The sequence below is a fragment of the Canis lupus genome, chromosome 34, assembly GCF_048164855.1.
Source record: "Canis lupus baileyi chromosome 34, mCanLup2.hap1, whole genome shotgun sequence".
Classification (NCBI taxonomy): domain Eukaryota; kingdom Metazoa; phylum Chordata; class Mammalia; order Carnivora; family Canidae; genus Canis; species Canis lupus.
In genome coordinates, this window is record NC_132871.1 from 30348362 (window position 1) to 30364958 (window position 16597).

At 42.8% G+C, this 16597-nt stretch overlaps 1 protein-coding gene across 1 annotated transcript in view; it reads right to left on the bottom strand.

The window, feature by feature from the left end:
• The window catches only part of GALNT13 (polypeptide N-acetylgalactosaminyltransferase 13), a 542562-nt gene extending 533740 nt beyond the window's left edge, over positions 1-8822 (bottom strand). Inside the window, exons 1-2 of the mRNA XM_072811433.1 lie at positions 8725-8822; positions 5383-5570 (exon numbers count right to left, since the gene is read on the bottom strand). The gene's annotated coding sequence lies outside the window, so the exon portion shown is untranslated. The remainder of the gene's footprint in view (positions 1-5382; positions 5571-8724) is intronic.
• Between the last annotated feature and the right edge of the window lie 7775 nt (positions 8823-16597).

Below are 16597 nucleotides of genomic sequence, written 5' to 3' on the forward strand. Positions count from 1 at the left end.
TTCATTCTAGAAGTCTTTATTGAGGAGAAAAGTGCCATAACGTGGACACCTACCCATGTTATATCATTCTAACCCTTCATTATCTTTGAGCCTATAAATTTGTAGATATGCAAATTATGTCTGGTTTGGTGGAAATTCAATTGCGTTCCCTCCTATCCTATGGAAAAAAAGTTTGTCCATGTATACATATTCATTTCATTATTCCTGATTTATAAATGTACCTGTTCTTAGGGTTTCTCTTTTCAATTGGCTATAATATATGCCAGGTTTACTCATGACTATGAGTTAAATAAACTCTTTAATATGTGTTTGTTTTATTTCTGTATAAAAATTGTGAATTAATTTGTTATGAAAATTATCATGATCTTCAAATGAAATTATTTAAAATATTTGCATTTAATGTATTTTTTGCTTAATTTTAAATCTAACACCCTACAGATGTTTTCTAGTAATCCCTTCATTTTCCTTTTTTGATTAATCAGTTATTTTCCTCATTTTTAAAACTCTCACTCACTTGTTAATTATACATTTCTCCATGTGTTTATCTTTTTTATACATCATAATTTACTGCTGTAGTCCTATGTTTTCACAAGGATCATTTTGCTTCTGTTTGAAGAACTTTCTTTAGTATTTTTTAGTTCCTATTTGTTGAAAAAAAAAACTTTCTAAAGTGTTGTTAGTCCAGAGACTTTACTTACTTTGCCTTTATTCTTGAAGGGTGTTTTTACTGGATATAGAACTGTAGGTTGATGATTCTTCTCAGTACTTTATTTTTTTTAAGATTTTATTTATTCATGAAAGACACACAGAGAGAAAGAGGCAGAGACACAGTTAGAGGGAAAAGCAGACTCCATGCAAGGAGCCCAACGTGGGACTCAATCCTTGGTCTCCAGGATCACACCCTGGGCTAACGACAACGCTAAACCACTGAGCCACCTGGGCTTCCCTCTTCTCAGTACTTTAAAGATATCATTTCACTTTTATCTTTTCATTTATTTCCGTTGAAAAATCAGTTCTCCATCTTGTTTCTTCTTTGATAATAGTATGCTTTCACCCTGGCTGCTTTGAAGATTTGTGTTTGGTTTATAATCATTTGACAGTGAGGTGTACAAGTATGATATTCTATATTTATCCTGAATGGGTTTTAATGAAATTTCTTGGATTTGTGGCTTAATATCTGTATTAATAAGAATTCTACAGAACAAATAAGATGTATGTATTGTGCATGCACGGGGTGTGCATGTGTGTGTGTGTGTGTGTGTGTGTGTGATAGATTTGACTCATGTAGTGATTTGAAGGCTGAGTAGTCCAAGGATTTGTAGTTGGCAAGCTGAGACCCAGGAAAGACAATGTATAGTTCCACTCTAAGTTCAAAGGCCCAAGAACTAGGGGAACTGGTAGTGTAAGTTCTAGTCTGAAAGCTGGCCAATTCAAGACCCAAAAAGAACCAATGTTTCAGTCCCAGTCTAAAAACCAGAAAAGACCAAGGTTCTAGCTCAAGCAGTCAGGCAGAAGATCCCTCTTACTAAGCATTTTTGCTCTATTCAGGCCGTTAATTGATTGCCTACATTAGAGAGACAATCTGCTTTACTCAGTCTACTGACTCAAATGTTAATAACCTCCAGGAATGCCCTTACAGATACACATCCAGAATACAATTTGACTTTAATTATTGGCTATTTTGGGGAACTCTGGAACCTAGTCAAGTTGACACACAAGATTAACCATAGCAATATCTATTGAGAATTTTGGAAAATATTCACCACTATTTATTCAAAATTTATTTTGCCCATTCTCTTTCCTCTCCTTCTGAAGACCCCTAAAATACCAAATTTTTGTCTTTTTATCATGTCTCATAAACCCTTTTTATATATTTTCCATCCTTTTTACTCTAAGCTTCAATATAGCTATTTCCTATTGACATATTTTCCAGTTCACTAATCATCTTTTCCACTATGCTTAATATGCTATTAAATACATGTATGAAAACCTTAATTAAAGCTATTCATTTTTGTTTCAGTTCCAGAATGTTCAATATATTCTATTTTATATATTTCAGTTCTTGGTGACTTTTTCAATTCTGTCATATATTTTCTTGGACATTTTAATCTAAATTATTTTATTTTTTTAAAGATTTATTTATTTCAGAGAGAGAGAGAGAGAGAGAGAGCGAGCAGAGGGTAGGGGCAGAGGGGGAGAGAGAGAGAGAGTCCTAAGCAGACTCTAATGCAGAGCTTGATCTTACCACCCTGAGTTCAATATCTGAACCAAAACAAAGAGTCAAATGCTTAACTGAGTGTGTCATCCAGGCACTAATCTCAGTTATTTAAAGTCCATGTATGGTTATTCCAATATTTGGATTACCTGGTACACTGTTTTTCTATTTTTTAATTTTTTTTAATTTTTATTTATTTATCATAGTCACACAGAGAGAGAGAGAGAGAGAGGCAGAGACATAGGCAGAGGGAGAAGCAGGATCCATGCACCGAGAGCCCGATGTGGGATTCTATCCCGGGTCTCTAGGATCACGCCCTGGCCCAAAGGCAGGCGCTAAACCGCTGTGCCACCCAGGGATCCCATGTTTTTCTATTTTTTAAATATTTTTTGTCATTTGCCCTTCTTTTGGAATTCTTGATATTTTTATTTTTCATTATATGCCAGTCTTTAATATTAAAAAAAATGCAAGATTAACTGAGGTTCTGGCTAATATAATATCTCTCCAGAAAAACAAAACAAATAAAATACATATTTCTGCTTCATGGCAAGCAGTCTGAGTAAGAAAAGATGACTATTTGGTTTAGGATCAAGTTGGTTTGAAGTTGTTTTTCAGTCCTTTGTGAGAGTGAGTATATTTCCAGTTTACACGTCCTCTTAGGTTGTGATAGTTCTAGGTTCCTAAATGTATATCTTGAGTATTTTCTAGGACATCTGCACTTTGATACTACCTGATTTCCAATATTTGTCTCACCAGCCCCTAAGACTGTCAAAAATCTGCTCAGTTCCTTATCCATTAAGTGCTCCTTTTTAAAAAACTTATTGGCCCTTTAGCTATGCATGATATGAATTGGCAAATAATTTTAAAAGGAAAAGGGATAAGGAACGTCAGGCTTATTTCTATTTACTTCCCTTCCTTCTCACCATGGCCACCTTGCTAGTTCTCTGATGTTGTAGGTCAGATTTGGGGCTTTTTTTTTTCCATCTTTTCTGGTTGTTCCCAGTGACAAAGTTGTGCCACAGCTAGCTATTTTACCATTATTGGAAATAGAATCTCTCGAAATCTCCACTCTCTTTTTCCACATCTGCTGTATTTTCTTTTGTGTAGGAAAGCACATCCCCTAAGATTTCAATTCTTGCCTCATTTGTCTTCCCTTGAATCAACAAGCTTAAATTTTAAACCTGAAACATGTCAACAATGAAAATCATAAAAGTAAACACCATCTTTTGTGTACTTTGTTATGAGTGTTAACTTCAACTTTCTAGATCTCAAAAATACATTGTTATAGACACAGACCACTTACTAAACAAGAACCTCATTAGAATTCTGTATTTACAGATGTTCTGCTTCAAACTTGAAATCTAACCATAACACAGATGCTCATGTGATTTTCTCAAAACACAGGCGATTACTGTGTAGTAAAAAATTATTAGAGAAAGTGGGGGAGAGTATAAATACCATGTTGTATATTTCAGGAAATGTCTCAGTTTGGGATGAGATAGATATGTGCTCAAATCCTGACCTGACCATTTATTACCTATGTAACCTAGGACTTCATATTTTCTACTCCTCAGTTTCCTCTTCTGTAAAATCAGTCTCTAATATTTATATAATATGAGGAGTGTGCAAATTTAAATGAAATATGTATAAATATCTAATTCAAAATCTCCTTGACTCAAAAATAAAAATAAAAATAAATCTTGACTCAATAAATATTATTCATATTTTTTGAAAACAATTTCCCATGCTAAGTAAAAGTATCTAGAAATAAATTAGAATTATGCTGGTATTTTATGTTTTAATATTACAAAAGAACAGATTATTTTAAATTAAATATCTATATATATTTTATTTTATTTTATTTTTTTTTTTTTTTAAAGATTTTATTTATTTATTCATGAGAGACACACAGAGAGAGGCAGAGACACAGGCAGAGGGAGAAGCAGGCTCCATGCAGGGAGCCCGACGTGGGACTCGATCCTGGATCTCCAGGATCAGGCCCTGGGCTGAAGGCAGCGCTAAACCGCTGAGCCACCAGAGCTGCCCTATATATATTTTAAAGGTCAAAATTTTCATGTATAAAACAAAATGAATTATAGCAGAGAGGCTCAAAAGAATTATTTCATAGGAAGGAAAATATTAAATAGCTAAAGTTCTTACTGTAGAGCCTTTGTACTTAAAAGGTTAATTGCCAAGAGTAAGTAATAGTGTCATAAAACCACCTAAAAATTAGAAGTAATTGAAAGTAAACCTTTAAATTGTTATGAGACTTTAAAATACATTTCATTTAGTAGTATAAAGCCCTGCACATTTAAGGACAGTTGAAGTTGTTTTCTGATTCTGAAGTTGTTTTCAGAGAATCATGGCCAGTTTAGAATTGTAAGGGGTCTTATTTTAAAGATAAGAATTATCCGGAGGCCTGAGTGGCTCAGTGGCTGAGCTTCTGCCTTCGGCTCCGGGCCTGATCCCGAAGTCCCAGGATCGAGCCTCACGTCGGGCTCCCGCATGGAGCCTGCTTCTCCCTCTGCCTGTGTCTCTGCCTCTCTCTGCCTCTCATGAATAAATAAGTAAAATCTGTGGAGGCCGAGAAAATTAAGGCCATTCCACTTTAAGTTCAGCGTTAGCACACGTCCAGGCATCCCAGACCCCTGTGAAGAAGAGCTGAAATTTACATTGCTTCAGTTACAGGAAAAAAACAAAAGTTTACAGCTTAATGTCCTAGAAAGCCCCACAATAGAATCAAAACTGAGCCCAAGCCAAGGGCTGGAAGCCCCTATTAGAATGAGAACAGAGCTCAATGCCCTTGAAGGCCCCATATCAAAATGTAAACAGAACTTGAGGAATTGCTCCAGCCCTTCTGGAGGTCCCCGAGACCATCCCTGAAAACTAAGCTGAAACCCCCCTCGGGGTCCCAGTCAGTCCCTGCTCCGCTCTGTCGGGTGCACTTGGACCCAAGCTCGAGCTTGTAAATCAACCCTCGTGTGGTTGCATCGGGGTCGGGCCCCTCGGTGGTTTCTCGGATTCGCGATCTTGGGCACAACAAAATCTTTTAAAAAAATAAAAAATAAGAATTATCAGATGTAGAAAGGTTAAGTTTCCAAGGTTACACACAAAAGAAGTCTTGAGAAAATCAAAGATCAGAATCTATACTGAATACCTTTATTTACCTTTTGAATTGCATTCTCCGTCCTTCTGCATCCTGTGCTATGGCCCGCGGGGCACCTGGGTGGCTCCGGTGTTTGAGGAGCAGACTTGATTTTTGCTCAGGTCACGATCTCAGGGATCTCAGGGCGGTGAGATGAGCTCTGCACCGGGCGTCCGGTTGACTTCATCCAATGGGCAACACTATCAACAGCTTAGAGGGAAGCAGGAGAGTGAGGTCAGGGTATATAGTCCCCCCACTGCTTCTTCCAGGGTAATTCTGGGCTGACTCTATTTCTTGTTTAAGGTTGTATTTTCTGCCAGTCAGTCTTCAAGACATCGCTGTTAAAGCAATTGTTACAGAGCCTCAGGATATTTCATTATACCTATGGTTTACCTGTGGCGCTGCCTTTTATTAAGCAAGCATTCCTCAAATTACCCTATTGCATGCACCATTTTTTTTTAATTTTTATTTTCTTCCTGTTTGGATCTTGATGCATACAGAAACCATATCTTTAACTGGGAGCTTAGAATTTTGTGTTTCATTAGTTAACATTTTCTCCTTTTCAACATGGTGATCAGATTATTGCTGCTAGGAAAGCTGTTGTTTTAGTACACAAATTATATAGAATGACCCAATTCACAAATATGTTCTCAAGGCCAATCATTCTCACATAATATTGTTTATTCCTATTTTTGTTCCTTAAAATGTAGTTTCTATTGTAAAAGTAAATTTACGTGTAAGAAAACTAGGATAGGGGTACCTGGGTGGCTCAGTGGTAGAGCATCTGTCTTTGGCTCAGGTCATGACCATGATTCCGAGGTCCTTGGATGGAGTCCTGCATCAGGCTCCCCACAGGGAGCCTGCTTTTCTCTCCCTATGTCTCTGCCTCTCTCTCATAAATAAATACATAAAATCTTTAAAAAAATAAAAATAAAAAATAATATTTTTTTACTCTTAGGATAATAACAACACAGTACCAAACATTTCAAAAATTCAGAAAAATAATCTATCCAGAACAGTTCAATGAAATGCTATTGCCAGTGGATTTATATTAAATTATTTGTTCATTTGTGTGTTTATTTTTCCATTTATAATCAAAGTTCCTCAATGTATTGGGGCAAATTTACATAGAAAAATGCAAGTTGATAAGCAACTAATAGAGGGGCACATGGTGGCTTAGTTTGGTAAGCATCCAACTCTTGGTCTCAGCTCAGGCCCTCATCTCAGGCTCCTGAGATAGAGCCTCACATGGAGTTCCATGCTCAGCAGGGAGTCTGTCTGAGATTCTCTCCCTTCTCTGTCTCCTTCTGCTCCTTCCCCTGCTCTCAAAGACACACTCTTCCTCTCTTTCTAATAAATAAATAAATCTTTAAAAATAAACAAATAATAGCTACTATGTGCCAATAACATTAACTGGCAGTAGAGAAAATAAGTATAATCACCTACCAGGAGGACCTTCCCCTGTTCTTGATTCCCACCACTTCCTTTTTTTTTTTTTTTTTTTAATTCATGGGAGACACAGAGACATAGAAGGAAAAGCAGGCTCCTCACAGGTAGCCCGATGTGGGACTCGATCCCTGGATCAGGATCACACTCTGAGCCAAAGGCAGACGCTCAAACATTGAGCCACCCAGGCGTCCCAATTCCCACCACTTTCTTTTTTTTCTTTTAATTTTTATTTATGATAGTCACAGACACAGAGAGAGAGAGAGGCAGAGACAGAAGCAGGCTCCATGCACCGGGAGCCCAACGTGGGATTCGATCCCGGGTCTCCAGGATCGCGCCCTGGGCCAAAGGCAGGCGCCAAACCGCTGCACCACCCAGGGATCCCCTCCCACCACTTTCTAAAAGAAATGTTTTAAGTTAGGTTCTCCCCATTATTTTGTCATCCTCTGGTGGTCATTTAACTGGTTATAATGTTCTTTTGTCATGATTGTTACAGTATATTTACCAGAACATTTAAGATAGTGTTTTGTTTACTCCCCATTTTGAAATTATTTTTTAGTTCATGAACCACAATGACTTCATTAGTGGTTTATAAAAGAGAGGCAGTCTAGCATAGGCCCAGATTTTCTAGGGTCTAATGTTACCAATGATAAAAAATAAATTTATCAATGATAAAAAAAATAATAAATACTCCAAAACAGTTCAGGAAAGTTCAGCATCCAATGAAGCCACAAATTATGAGTAATATATGGACTTTAAGTTCAGAAATACTGCAAAATGGTTTAGATAATTAATTATAATATTTTTCCTTGTCACGTCAATAAATTCTCCATGTGTTATTTTACCTTTTTTTGAATCCAGCTATTGAAGCCATACCTAAAGTAGCATGTTGTTTTCAGATATCATTAGATATTTGCCAAATGGAAAAGAAAATCTAGGATTAAAATCTTTAAAATTCCTTTCTCTTACCCCAGGATCAGTAGAAATGATCAGTCCATATTGCTTAATTTTATTGAGTACAATAGGCAAATTCAATGCTCCTGCTAAGTTCACTACTCTGAAAAGAGGCATGGCTAAAGTGGACATGTGTTACTTAAAGCAGATTAACCTAATAATAAATTTTAGAGTGGCCAAACTGCCTCAAGCTGTGTGGGCAAGTGGCCTCATTACCCATCCAAACCTAAGAGTTAATAGGTTGGTTTTCATAAATCTAAAACTTGTTCATAAGATTTTCATTTAAAATATTTTAATATGCCATCAAAGAGAGCACTAAAATAATCATGTAAATATATGTGGTAGGTGGATAAACTTTATTCTTTTATATCATGAAGCATAGACTCATTGGCTTTAACAAACATTTATGAATTTTGAAAAGCAAGATTCCGATTTATGAAATTTCAATGTAAAAAAAAGTATAATTTTAAATGGGAAAAACTTCAAGATCCCAGTTTACCAGAAACTATATTTATTTTGTATAGCATACAACCCAAACCCCATTCACTAAATTATAACTTTTTTAGAACTTTATTCTTTGAATTACTTTCCAATTTTTTTTTAAAGATTTTATTTATTTATTCACGAGAGACACAAAGAGAAAGGCAGAGACATAGATGAGAGACAGCAGGCTCCCTCTGGGGAGCCTGATGTGGGACTCGATCCCAGGACCCTGGGATCACGCCCTGAGCTGAAGGTGCTCAACCATGGAACCACCCAGGCGTCCCAAAGTACTTTCCAATTGCTCAAAGAATCACTTGCAGCAAAGATTGTATCAGAGCCTTTGAATGATAGGTAATGACCTTTATAATCTCAAATTAACTGACAACAATGAACATCATTGAATGATAAAACAATTCTTATATTTTGGAATTGTATATATTTTGTATGTGAGTTTCCTTGGGACCCCACAGGTAAGACTGACCGTCATGTCCCTGTAGTCACTGACTCTGCAACAACTAGATTATTCAGTGATGTTACATGCTTGGTTAAGATTCTCTTAATTAGCAGAAAAGAAGTCTACTCAGGCTAGCTAAGGATAAGAAGACATGATTATGAGCTTATAGGTGACAAAGGTCTAGAACTAGAATGAAAAAAGGAACTCGAGGGACCACATTCTTCCCCCTTCTCGCTCATGGTCTAAATGATCTTCATCTGAGTTTCTACTTTCCTTTGTATGTCTTTTCTGCTTTGCTCTCAACTGATTTACTGCCAACCTACTCTGCTTACTCATACTTTGTGGTAGTTCAAATATTTAACTGGAAGATTTATTTATTCAATTTATCCAATCTGAAAAGCAAATATTTACTAGGCACAGACTATATTCTAGGTATGGATGACTTCATTTTGCCGTAGCTCCGACTCTGTCTCGTCTTCTGTCCGATTATCTTCGCCTATTCTGCCTCTTACAGAGCCTGTGTATGCCTCTTTGTCTTTCAAATCGAAGTTCTTCAAAAAGAAACCTGCCCTCTGCCGCAGAAGTTGTAAATTATGGCTCAAAGTTCATTTTAAGCATTCGGATCTGTTTTGTCTCAAGCGCGTACATTGGCCGCCCCCCGCCCCCCCGCAGATCTTCAATGATTAATTCTGAACATTTAAAAATTGAGAAATCTTTACCGAAAGGAAAAAATATATATCAATGTCTTGTCATCTCTTGCAACCAACCAACCAACCAACCAACCAATCAACCAACCAACCAACCATCCAACCCAGAGGCTCTCCCAATGTAACCAGCCCTGCACAGCGGAGCCCCTGCGCCCCCCGCCCCGGCCGAGGCCCTGCGCCCCCTCCCCCCCCCCGCCCCCTCCCCTCCCTCCCCCGCCCCGGGCCTGGAGGCAGCTGGTCGCGGGGACTGTGCTCGCCGCGGGACCTTTCCAGGCCCACGTTTCCCGCCTGACCTCTGGGAGCGGCCCAGTTTGCTCTCCCTGGTCGGTCCCGTTTTAGCACTACATTCTAGAACAACCAACTACATTCTAGAAGAGTGGACAGCCTGTGACTGGGCTTCCCTCGGATAAAGCACAACCCGCCGATCCGGAAAGGGCAACTTTAAAACCAAAAATACCGCCACCTAATTAACGGGAGCTACAGGGGATGCAACCGCCCTCGCAAGGGGATGAGGATGTGCGGGCCAGTATATGAACCTTTTTATTATAATGAAAACACACTTGAATGTGTTTAAAAACGAACTAAAGGATTCCATCAGAAGATTCAACAACTTCCATCAGTAACATGGCTTAGAAATCCTACACCGCTTCTCAGCATGGTCACTCTGAAGCCTAAAGGGTGTAGCCACCCGACAGGATCCCCAGAAGGGGATGGAGTAGAAGGGTTCCCTGCACAGGAACCCTTGGGCTCCCGTCGTATTGTGGGAGCTGCTAAATGAAATCCCCCCAAAATGTTTCTCCTTGGAAAATTGATTTTACAGTCTCTGCTTCTGATCTTGTAAAGCGGGGTTTGGTAAACTACAACCCGTGGCCCAAATCTGGCCTGCCGTCCGCTGTGTGAACAGAGTTGTGTTGGAACCTAGTCACAGCCATTTGTTCCCTCTTGTCCAAGGCTGTTTTGTCCTACAGAGAGTCCATGAGGGACTGTGACAGAGACTGTGGGGCCCACAGAGCCTAAGATATTTACTATCTGACACTTCACAAAAAATGTTGGCCTATCCCTGTTCTAAAGAAAGTCATAGATAGGTTCCCAAAACACATTACGAAGTTGCCCTTAGATTGCAAATTCCCCTCTGCCGAACGTAGAATATAAATTCTGCGTGAGCTCAATTTAACTCCCTCATTCTGACGTTGGTGGAAATGAAGAAATGCGACAGGGTATGGTCAGTAACATTGACTCACATCGAAATCTGTTAGCAAACAATCAACTCTGCCTTTAACTGAAACCCCAGGCTTTGATTTTCTGCTAATCACAGTCCCCGCATAAACCATTTGAATCAAAATAAAGACCTTTATCAGCTACATACCTCATTCCCTGAAAAACTTAAGTCCCATTAAAAACTCCATTTGTTTCCAAACTTCTTTCGATGACGAAATTGACCTATCCAGACTCCCATACTGAAAAAATGAAATTTCTTTTATACCTTTACAGATCACATCATCGATAACACTTGTAATTCTCTATAAATAGTATTTTTAAGCAGTTCTTGCCTTTTTTAGCAACGTCTGCTGTGAGATTTCTTGTCTTAATAGTCTCCACTCTGCCTTTCCCAGTTTTTCCCAGTAAATACACATTATGATACAGACATTTGCCCAGATATTTAGGTTGTTGTAGGTTGTTCTTGATGGTATAGGTAGGTTCAATTTATGCTAGCGTAGGCTTTTAATATGTACTCTGTTGGAAACACCTGCAATGATTATCCCCCCAAATATATAATTCTCTTCTTTCATTAACCTCAGGAAAAAATAATTGCTTAAAATGAAAATAGAAATAAAATTTCCTTTTATTCCAGCAATAACTAGCTAGAAAGCATATTGGAAAGTCACCCCCTGCATACAAACAGCAAAGTATAAAATATTTCATAATTAAGTAGAAATGTGTAACTTGAGCACAGAAATAGAACTATAAAATTCTTAAAAACTTAAAAGAAGTGAATAAATGGAGGTATGATGGTCATTTTTATCTGTCAATTTGACTGGGCCATGGAGCGCCCCGATAGTTGGCCAACATTGTTCTGGGTGTTTGTGTAGGATTGGCTTTGGAGGAGATTAACTTTGAAATGGGCTGAGTACGGGGATTGCCCCCCAGGTGTGGATGGGCCTCATCCAGCCGGTAGAGGGGCTGGGCAGAGCAGGGGGGCGGGTGGTCACCCCCAGGCGGGGCGCTCCCCTCTGACCCAGGGGCTCGAGCTGCGCTCAGGGTGCTCGGGTCCCAGCCCCTCAGCTCCTCACGGGGGCGGCCCCGGCGCCGGGCTTCGGGGCCTCTGCACCTTGTAAGGAACCCGCGGGGCTCCCGGGCCGCCTGCTGACTCGGCCGCACGTCTGGGGGGTCTGTGCCCGCAGCCGGGTAGGCGACAGGTCAGGGCACCTGCTGTGGACTCCGCGGCCCTGACTCCGGAGGGGCACACCGGGGAGGGCTGCTGCGTCGCGGTCCCCTCGCTGAGACCCTCAGCCCGGGGGGGGGGGGGGGGGGGGGGCAGGCCGGGGTGGGGGGGACGGCCGGGGGGAACGGCCGGGGTGGGGGGGACGGCTAGGGGGGGCGGCCGGGGTGTGGGGGACGGCTAGGGGGAGACGGCCGAGGTGGGGGGACGGCCGGGGGGACGGTCGGGGTGGGGGGGACGGTCGGGGGGTACGGCCGGGGGGACGGCCGGGGTGGGGGGGACGGTCGGGGGGCACGGCCGGGGGGACGGCCGGGGTGGGGGGGACGGCTAGGGGGGGACGGCCGGGGTGGGGGGGACGGTCGGGGGGCACGGCCGGGGGGACGGCCGGGGTGGGGGGGACGGCTAGGGGGGGACGGCCGGGGTGGGGGGGACGGTCGGGGGGTATGGCCGGGGGGGCGGCCGGGGTGTGGGGGACGGTGGGGGGGACGGCCGGGGTGGGGGGACGGTCGGGGTGGGGGGGACGGTCGGGGGGTACGGCCGGGGGGACGGCCGGGGTGGGGGGGACGGCTAGGGGGGGACGGCTAGGGGGGGACGGCCGGGGTGGGGGGACGGCCGGGGGGAACGGCCGGGGTGGGGGGGACGGTCTGGAGGGACTGCCGGGGGGACGGCCGGGGTGGGGGGACGGTCGGGGGGGACGGCCGGGGGGACAGTTGGCGGGGCTGGGGCCGCAGGGCAGGCGCTGGGGCGCGGGGCCGTCAGGGAGAGGACGCGGCGACCTGCGGCGGAGGCTCGGGGCCTGCGCGGGCCGGGGCTGAGGGTGGGGCCCTGGGGTCCTGCGGGCGGCGCGAGGGAGGCGGCGCCCCAGGGCGCCGGGCAGGGGGCGCTGCGGGACTCGGGGGGCCGCGGAGGACAGCGGGGCCGGGAACGGGGGTGAGCGCGGCCCATCGGAGCTGCCTTCACCGTCTCTCCAGCATCCACACTCACAAGCGAAAAAAGACCTTTTTCTTCTCCGCGCCCCGGCTGTCGGCTCGCCCCCCCAGCACCGCCCGCCTCCGGTTTCCAGGATGCATCCAGTTACTCCTGCCGGAGCCTCCCCCCCCCCCCAGGTCCGCGTGTGACCCGCCGCTTCCAGCCTACCCCGTGCTACCTGGGTGCAAGCGCCCCCTCCTATCCAGTCCCCCTGCTGACACTATTGCTCACCCTCCCAACTGCCCATTTGTCACCAAGCAGCTATCACGGCTTTCTACGGGACCCCTGAGTGGCTCAGTTAAGCCTCTTCAATTTGGCTCCGGTCAGTGATCTCAGGCTCAGGAGACCCAGCCCTGCCTCATGCTCCAAGCTCAGCAAGAAGTCGCCTTGAGATTCTTCTCTCCCTCTCCGTGCCCCTTCCCCCTCTCCTCTCTCTCTCTCTCAAATAAAGAAATCTTTTTAAAAATTTAAAAAATAAACATAAATAAAATAACAGGTAGTGTCATTTCCTGGAAAAAAAAATATCCAAAAGTTTGTCTCATTTTGGGTTTCCTCGGAAGCAGACCTTCCTTCATCAAGCAGATGAAGCAGATAAAGATCCAAATACAAAGAGCTTATGGGACACGTAATGTCAAAAAAAAAAAAAAATACCAGTAGGAGACTGAGGATATAAGATAGAAAAAGCGAGGAAGTCATACATAGTGCATTATCGAGCAAGCTGCCACTATAAGCAAGTGGGGGTGAATTCCATAGGGAATTCCAAAAGCCAGTGTAGACCATAAGATGTCCTTCAAGGTATCCTGCTGAAGGCCCAAGATTCCAGGTCTAGCAAGTAGCAACTCATTTTCTGAGGCTGTTCCTTTAAGGATGGATGCTGTAGGCATTGATTCTCTGGCATTATGGTGCACTATTCTTTCTGGTGGAGCAGGCTAGATGGACAGAGAGTGAGCGAACGAGCATTCAGGCAAAGAAGCATAGACATTGGTGATGGGAAGTCACCCGTGGGTGCCCGGATATGTTAAGCACCAAAGAATTAGAGATGAAACACTGGGAGCTAAAGGCAAGTGCAACTTTTATATCAGTCTTATCCATTCATCTCTTACTTAATCCCAAGAAAACGGCTTGTTATATTCTTTCCGTACATAGAGACATACAACAGTAACATAATTGATCCCAAGCTAAAACCGATATATTATCATTTCCTTCCTCTATCACTGCTTCCGTATTCCTTTTTATTTTGGTCTGCATTTCTGTTGCTCTAAGTCAGCCCCAAGCACTTATTAATATTTGGGACAGATAATTCTTTGCTCTGGGGATGTTTTGTCCATTGTAGGAGGTTAAGCCCAGGCCTTAACTGACTAATGCCAGTAACACACCTTTTCCCAAGTTGTGATCACAAAAATGTCTTTTCCAGATATTCCCAAAGATTCCTGGAGCAGGAGCTGGGGGGCCTACCCCCACATTCATTAAGAACCACTGGGTGAAGAGCCTCCTGGGTCATCATTACCATCAATCCTTAGGGGCCTGAACCTGTGGTCACTGTCAGGCTACGGCTGTTGCAACTGCCAAATCGTGGCTATTACCAGGAATAAGAGAAAAAAGACCCAGTGAATCCCCTACGTTTCAGGCATAAGCATATCTAACTCCATTATATAAAAGCAGCCGTATCTTCTCATGCAAATCAGATTCAGGATGCCTGGGTGGCTCAGCAGTTGACCGTCTGCCTTCAGCTCAGGGCATGATCCCGGGGTCCTGGGATCAAGTCCTGCATTGGGCTCCTCGCATGGAGCCTGCTTCTCTCTCTGCCTATGTCTCTGCCTCTTTCTCTCGGTCTCTCATTAATAAATAAATAAAACATTTATATAAAAAAAGAAAATCAGACTCAATTCTTCTTGCTAGTAATTTCTTTCTTTATCAGCAGGTCTACTGGTAGGAGGCATCTGTAAACTACCAGGTGGCCACCAGAATTTAGGTTAGTGGAATCTGATGGAAGTCCCATCATCCCATGCCTTGAACCAAGAACTCTGGTCCAAGACAACCTAAAGCTGTGGAAATGACAATAGTATAAAGTATAAATAGTATAAAGTGAAGTGAGATAGTTCATTCCTACTTTTATTTCTCTGTTCTAAGGCCCAATTATTCTACTTGTTGGGAACAATACCATATATTAGCCACTGTTTCAAAATATATACTGTAACTTGAAAGAGAATGCCCTACCTCCGTAAGGTTTGCATCTCTAGATATCCTCTCAGAGGCCATCTGTATCAGTTTTCTATAACTGATTAACAAGTTTTGATGAACCTAGTAGTTGCAGACAATTCCCATTTATTAGCTCATGGTTCTGTAGGTTCAGGGTTTCACCAGACTGAAATCCAAGTGTTACCTGGGCTGAGTTCTTATGTGGAGGCTCTGGGGGAACAGTCCACTGCCAGACTCATTCAGGTCATTGGCAGAGTTTAGTTCCTTGTGGTTTTAGGACTAAAATCCCCTGTTTCCTTGTTGAATGTTATCCGGTGCCACATTCAGCTTGTCAACAGGGCTCACATTCCTTGCCAAGGGGCAGGAACAGTACATCAAATTGTTCTGGTACTTTACATGTCTGACTTCCCCTTCTGTCACCAGCCTGAGAAAATTGCCTTTAAGGCTCACATGATTGACTCTGCTCAGATAGTCACCCTATCTTAAAATCAACTGATTTTTTGGAATATGAATTACATATACAAAATCTCTTTACAGCAAGACCTAGATCAGTGCTTGGTTGCCTAACTGGGAGAAGGTGTGTGCATACCAGGGGCTTGGAGTCTTGGAGAGCCATCTTAGACTTCTACTTCAGGGCACTGTCAGTCTGCCAGCTTCTACATGATATGGAATAAGGCAGAAGCACTGGGTACTATTGCCATATGCCTACTGTCACACCTTTTTCAAAAAGAGGTAGATTCCTTGGTCCAAGAATGTATTATACTGGATTCCCATCTTGATAAATCAAAGACTCTCTGAACTTTTGAATAATAGTGCTAGTTGAGTCAGTGTTGGCATGAAAGAGAAGCCCATACCTATAACATGTATCCGTCTAAACAACATAAATTGATGGCCCACCATGGGTAGACATGGTCTGATATAAACAGTTTGTGCCAATTTACTCTTAATCTGGAAGAATGGGGTCTTGGAGTTTTTCTCTGAGGCTGGTTGTGTGTTCAGCAGCAGCAGTAGTTATATCAGCCTTGGACACATTCATATGTTCCATCTTTCTTCCCAGGGCCTTTCCATTTTAGATCTATATTGCAAGCAGTGGGGTGATTCAGGGTAGACGCTGGCCAATCTCAGGGCATAAACACCCTACCACCAACTATCCAGTATGGTGGATGCTCCTGGTGGTCATTACTGTGAGACAAAGAGATCTACATATTTTGTGCTCATTTCCTATAGATCCATCCACATACTTCTTTCCTAGATCTCATTTGACTGGATTCTTAAGGCTTTTCCCTTCTGGGTTCCTGACCGTTCAACCAAACTATTTTCAACTGGTTAGGAATCTGTGTATACCTTAATTTCAACCACTTCTCTTTTCCTTCTGAATTGATAACTAGGTTTCCTGCTCAAAGTTCTGCCAATTAAGAGGATGCCCCCCTTACCACTGTCTTTCAGGACTGCTACGACCTGGAGCCATAGTATATAAGTGATCTGTTTTAAGCTTTCAGTATCGTTATAAGTCAATCCATCTTTTTTCAAAACAGCTTTTTTTGAGATATAAAGTATGTACCATACGATTCACCCATTTAAAGTA